Source organism: Ostrinia furnacalis, unplaced genomic scaffold (genome assembly GCF_004193835.3).
Source record: "Ostrinia furnacalis isolate ACB-3 unplaced genomic scaffold, ASM419383v2 OfSCF0767, whole genome shotgun sequence".
Lineage (NCBI taxonomy): Eukaryota > Metazoa > Arthropoda > Insecta > Lepidoptera > Crambidae > Ostrinia > Ostrinia furnacalis.
This window is the reverse complement of record NW_021131006.1, coordinates 126,574-133,764: the sequence shown is the minus strand read 5'-3', so window position 1 is coordinate 133,764 and position 7,191 is coordinate 126,574.

The following is a 7,191-nucleotide window of genomic DNA, read 5'->3' as shown; positions in this document are numbered from 1 at the left end:
AGTCCGTGGACAAAAAAGATTAATGATGTTGATAATGTCTCATAGTGATAATAATAACTTTAAAAAAACAAATAGCGAACTTCTTTCACGTAATAAACGAAGAAGTAATTTTGTCTGTCATTTTTTCTCACCCAAACCGCTAAACCAATTTCATCTACAGATAGGTGAGACCTTGGTAAAGGGCACAGGTTACCTTTTGTTGCAAAAATAAATCTTCAAGAATAGAACTACCTAAGGGACGAAAGTTTGTATGAGAAACTCATCAATTTTCTTACGTCGTCGATATAAAAACTCGTTTATGCTTTTGGTTACAAATATATTTTTGATCGAAGGGCGGGAGAAAATAAAAAATAAAATTCTCTCTAGGACAGTCGTTGGGTGATTTATCTTAAAAATAAAAATAGCTCTGTACTTCGTAATATGTTTATAAGTGTCCTAGTGGGATGATAAACGCAATGGGCTCAGTAAAACGTGAGTTCAAGGTTACAGGTTCTCATCAAGTCATTGTTTTACATATCGTCCTCGAGGAAAAAGATAGAGAGAGAAACTAATCTAATACATAATCGATTTATTAAACTTTTTATAGACTATGCCCTCGCCTTAAATTGATACCAGTATCTCAAAGCGCAAATTCCTTAAGACGATATCGTTATAAAATTAGCACATGATTGCTACCTGGAAAACCCGAAGCACTTATAAGAACGAGTCTGTGAGGAGATAATATTGTGTGTGCGATGTCAAATTTACATTGCATTATTATTATAATACTGTACGGTCATTTTTGTAAGTGCTAATTCAGTTTTAGCAGACAAGATAAAAACAGTTACATTTAGTTTTAAGTGAACTCAAAGCCTACTTATATCACAAATTTTTTGAACCAACTGAAATTCGAAAACAGTCTTATTCTATCGTGGTGTGTAACAACTATGTGGTTGCAATTTCAGCGTCAGACATTATGAATCGCCAGTGAAAGGTGTTTGATATGGCACGGAAACATTTTAATTTTCAGGACAATTAGATTATTTAATGTTGGATTTTATTTAAAAAAATCAGTTTGTTCATGTTTGCAGTATCTTTACTGTAAACAAACACGATCGCGACTGCTTGTCTCATTTGAAAGTCGCACCTAGGACTCTAGTTTGACGACTAAGTCTCTATCAATACTACAGAGGAGTCAAACCAATGGTATTGCTATAAGAGCTTGTGTAAATAAATGAAAGGAAATGCCGAAAAAATCAAGAACATCCAACTGAAAAAACCCTCGGTCGGCATCACGATGACCAAAACAGTATATCTTGTCGCGAAGATGCGATATATCATAGATTTATCCGGCCCAACTTTGTGGAAAATGACACATGGCAGAAACTGAGCAACTCGAAGCCGGTTTTGTTTACGGCAACTTTTGCTTTTTTCAAATTAATCTTGCAAAGATTATGGATGATACAAGTTGGACGGCGATTGTTTAGATTTCTGAAGAGCATTTGTTTTATCACATTTGGTCAGGCTTTTGTAGAAAATGATAGATTTTTCTTCTAAACGAAAATATCGTACTAATATTATAAATTCAAAGGTTTGGATGTCTAGATGTCTGGATGTTTGTTACTCTTTCACGCAAAAACTACTAAACTTTTTTGATGAAACTTTACAGTATTATTGTTTATAACCCAGAATAACATAAAGGCCATAATTTATGACGATCTGTGACAAACGAAATTTCTCACGGATGAAGCCGCGGGCAAAAGCTAGTCTGAAAATAATTGTTAATTTTGATAAGGTCGCAATCACACCTGATGTTAAGTGAAATGCAGTCTATATAATTAAGATACATAACTGACCTGTAAGTGCATTATGCACCTAACCTTAAAGTAGCTGTAGCAGGTAATATGGATACGCATATTGGCAGCTACATAACTCTGCACAGTGCGTTGCCCGCAAGCCCAATTGAGGACCGGTTTGGTACTGTCATTTTGTATGCAAACTGCGTGTGTCATCATTAAAATAACAATACCTATGTTTGGTTGTAGTTGTAATATGAATATCTTAACTTTGAATAGCCGAAGTTAAAATACAATAAAATAACTGCTAACAAAACAAGCAGTCACAGAATAATGGATAGCACAACCGATCTTTTTGCACCTTCGTATAACTTGAAAATAACGTTGTCGTATATTGGTGACTGTTCGATAAGAAGTACTAATTTATAATTTTAACTGTGTCTGCCTTTATTATCGTACTTAGATTTAGGTAGGAGTTGACTACCTCTTAAATGAATAATTCGATGTCCTTTTTCCTTAAATGAATTAGGCACCGGCAATTTTTCTTTGTCTTATGAAGGCCAATGGTCGCGTAGCCATCTACTTTGTATAATATCACGCCAATATTATACGACATTGTTTGCTAGTAACCATACGCAGTTCGGCAAGTTTATGGTGTCCATGGTAGTAAAATGAGGAGTGCACATAAATTACTCTTGTTTACGCCATGGCAAATCAGGATTTTCCATTGGCACTTATTTTATGGGCATGTTGTTAGGCTCTCAGATAAGGGGTAAACAGAATCACAGAAAATGAAGCATGTCAAGTTAGAAAAGTTTCTCGTAGCCTTGTAACCTCCTTACGTTTGTTATGTCAGTGTTCACGAATAATACAACTCCAAGTCTTCAAGCTACGAGTGAATACACCTTCTGTGCAGTCTTAATAATTTACGTTCTTCATGGATTGCCATTGCAGTGAGTACTTACTGTTTTGATAAGGCAGTAATCATTTCAACACCATTCTAGCTAGCTCCTTGTATATTTATCTTATAACTAGGCATATATCGTTGCGGATTAAAATTAAAAATACTTGTCGTTACCTATTATAACGTAGGAAATGTTTTAGTTTCCTTTACGAGTATTTGCATTCAATTTATAAAAGAAAATGTCCATAAAACAAGCCATTCATCGACTCGATCTATAATGTAGATTTACCATAATATTATATCTATTGGGAAATGAGCAAAAGTTTGAGAGTAAATGCGTTGTTATTTTTTGGATGTTAATACAACGAAGTTTTTGTATGGAGTTCAAGATACTGAAATACTTTTTAGAAGAGAATCAGCTATGTAATATTAGTTCCTGTGCAAAAATATTGACAAACATACAAAAGGGTTAAAGTCGGTGTGTAAGGAGCACTAGTCTTGTCATGGGGTAGGTAGAGCATTTATTAGCCATCTACGCCAGTAGCCTAGCGTTTAGCACTTAGCTAGAATGTTTGGTACTCCATTAAAAAGCCTGCCGTATACAGGGTGGAAACGATAAGTGATCTCACTCGATTATTTCTAAACTATACAAGATATCGAAAAACTGATTACTGATCCTGAAAGTGCTTCACGAGCTCTTTCAAACGATATCAGTAATAGGTTACACAATTAACTGGATCTATCCGAAAATTCAATGTTTTCAGCCTCCATACTAAATGTATGCCACTATGCCAGCCACATAATAATAATAATATATAATAATAAATCTTTATTTCATTACCAGCGGAATTGCTTATAATTAATAATGATCGTAATATAACATAATATTAGAAGTGTTATTTTTTTTTTATTTTAAATAATAAACACTTAAAATTAACTCGTAAATTGCATTCTTATTTAAAATTATTCATGGAAAACATTGGTTTTAAGCTTTACTTGCTATAATATTATCGAGACATGAGTGCCATGACTGTGGAAGTACTAAATGTATGGAAGCTGGAAACATTGAATTTTCGGATAGATCCAGTTTATTTTAGAACGTATTATTGGTACCGTTGGATAAAGCTCGTGAAGCACTTTCAGGATCAGTAACCAGTTTTTGGATATCTAGTATAGTTTTTAATAAACTGTGATTTTACTAAATGTATGGAGACTGGAAACATTGAATTTTCAGATAGATCCAGTTTATTTTGTAAACTATTATTGATACCTTTGGATAGAGCTCGTGAAGCACTTTCAGGATCAGTAACCATTTATTGGATATCTTGTATAGTTTAGAAATAATCGAGTGAGATCACTTATCGTTTCCACCCTGTATAGGGCATTCCTCATGAATGTGGTGTACCTACCACACCACTTTGTGTCAAAAAGCAAGGTCATCGCAAAAAAGTTACATCACCTATATTACTTAGCCCCAAACTACTTAAGTACCTACTAAGTAAGAGCCTTTCACTGATGGGTTTCTTCCTATTTAGCAAAAAGTGTTTACTCCATGATTCGGCTTTGCGACAAATAGATCAGGCCAGCCCATAGCAATCTCAAGCAAATTTAAGTAATGGGCATTGGTTGTATTTAAAACTGCATAACGTTTCACTCGCTCAATAATAATGAGAAGCTACTCGTAAAAACTCCGTGATTGTAAACAGCTCAATAAAGCCTTACGCTCGTATTCACAAACGATGCTTGCTTAAGTGAAGCAGCAACTCGAACGAACAGCGTTGAAGAGAGCTCTGTGATTGGTTCGTTCATCACCCTGTGCGTCCACGTGCACTGTGAGACCTCATAGTAATGTTAACGCCCGTTAATTTTAAATACTTGGCTCAGAATTAATTTGTCGACTACTAAGCAACTGGTTACCGGTAGCACCAACTGACTTTGATTCAACTTGGTATTCAGGAAAAAATTGAGATTGAAGAACACTCCTACCTGTATTATGTCTGTTCTCCGACAGACAACGCGTTTGTTATTAAACAGCAAACGCATGTTCTTTCCGAGAAAATGTTTACGATTTCATTTCCTTGCTCGGATCCGGGCGATGCCTAAAAAAGCAACAATGGCGTAGACAGGAACTGATGCTTCAAATATTTTTTCAGCTAAAAAACATTTTAATTAAAACACTATTGAGGGAATAATTAAGGCCACCAATTTGGAACCAGTCAAGCGTGACGTCAACGGCGACGGGTTGATAGCAAACACTTTAGAATATTCAAGAGAAGTTCATTCATTCGTTTCAGTCAAATGACGTCCATAATTGAACAAAGGCGTCCCCCAAGGATTCCTACGACGACCGGTCCTGCGCGGCCCGCATCCAGGTACTTCCCGCGACCTTCACCAGATCGCCAGATCGCTGGTCCACCTAGTGGGAGGCCTGCCCACACTACGTCTTCAGGCTTGTGGTCGCCACTCGAGAACTTATCTGCCCCAGCGGCAGCAGCTCTACGGGCTATGGGCCCCACCCACTGCCCCTTGATTTTACCCATTCTGTCGGTTACTTTGGATTTCATAATTTCTGATTCGGTCACACAGGGAAACTCCGAGCAAAGGACGCTCCAGAGCAGATATAAAATTACAAAACACATTATGTAATGAAATACAGTCGCTGTTCCTTGTGCAATAAGCCAAATAAACAGAGAAATGCAAATACAAAGGAGTTTAGCAATAATAGAGATACAATCCTAAGAAAGAAATGACACGAATAATAAATTCAAGCTCAGCTGTCCCATCTCAGGTTATCCTACTTTGCGCAAGATGTCCACGTTATTTAGATTCAAAAGCGTATTTGTTTGTTCTCCTTTTATGCGATATTACTGTGGAATTATGTGTGCATTTCCAGTAAATATTAGAACAGTGCATAACGAGCTGAATTGTATTGGTTGAAGTTTTATTGGAGATATTTTTAAGCTTATTAGCGTCACTCCTTTAGTAGTATGATCCGCGATCTGCCCTGCTAGAGAATTTCAAGTTTAGTGTTATCAGATACGATACAGAATAAATAATTTTGAGTTTGAATTCAAAGGGTAGCATTGCGTTTTAAACGGCCGTGATAGACGGTAAAGGAATACTTACTTAAATTATACTCAAAACGTTTTTTTTCTATTGAGGTTTGAAATTAAGGAGTAGGATGGCCAACATTGATAATAATACTTATCACCTAAAACTTACCAATGATTTACTACTCTTTTAGTGTCTGATACTAAAGTGTTTTACATTTTTACTTTTTTAAAGACCGGTGCTAAGTACGTACTACTGATTGTTACTCGTAGATATTAAAGGTGACTTTGTTTCAAAGGAAACTTATAGTGTGACATAAAAGATTATTAAATAAACTGCCTTATAAAGTTGCGGCAGTAACAAGCATATTATACAGCTATTATAATAAAGAGGACAATTTTATTACACCTTGCCCAAGAAATGTCCCCGCAGGGAGCGATCCTGACCCTTTAGCATACGACTACAGCCGCTTTTTATAATAAATAGCTAACATTCCATTGAAATATTTCCTCTGAAGGAAAATTTTCACGGAGATTTTTTCATCGCCATTTTTAAAGGTGCAAAATTATGAACCGGGAATTCAGGAAAATCTTTTGAAAACTCTTATTCCAATTATAGCAGGAAAATATTTAGTTAACAACATGAAAACTCATAAAACTCATTTTATTTTTGCAATTAGGCTTTTAAAAAGCACTTTACACGTCCCAGTATTAACCCTACCACTGCTTCGGGACAATAAATGAGCCATGCTGAGAAGAAGCAGTTTAAGAAACTCACGCCTGTATTCACAAACGTTGCTTGCTTAAGTGAAGCAGAAAATCTAACGCACAGCATAGAGCTCTTTGATCGGTTCATGAGTCACCCTGTGCGTCCACGCGCACTGTGAGACCTCATAGTAATGTTTGCGAATACGGGCGTTAACCAACAAGTCAACTTAGTCAACGTAACAATAATTTTATCTGATTAGCAATTAGGTTTAATTTTGACAATACTTAGCCTAATTTGTATTTTTTTTATTATAATGTGCCATAATTACCTAATTAGAACATGAAAATAAATACCTTAAAAGCAAAGCCTGTAGAAACTCACTACACAACGTACTTATTATCTCAATCTAGCTAATAATAAAGTAAATACGATAATAACTTTACGGATACAGTCAGCACCATAAAAATAAATAATACTTACAAAATACAACAAATCAACAGAAAACCACATCTCACAATCAGTAAACTTGTTTAGTAAGCCCTCGGCTCGAATGACCGATGATCTCTAGTTCATAACTAATTCTAAATGCAAAACCTGGATATTCATACTTGTAATGGACGCATCGTTTCAGCCAAATGACGTCCACTGCTGGACAAAGGCCTCCACCAAGGATTCGTACGACGACCGGTCTTGCGCTGTCCGCATCCAGGTACTTCCGCGACCCGCGAATGGACGCATAATTGACGAAAATGT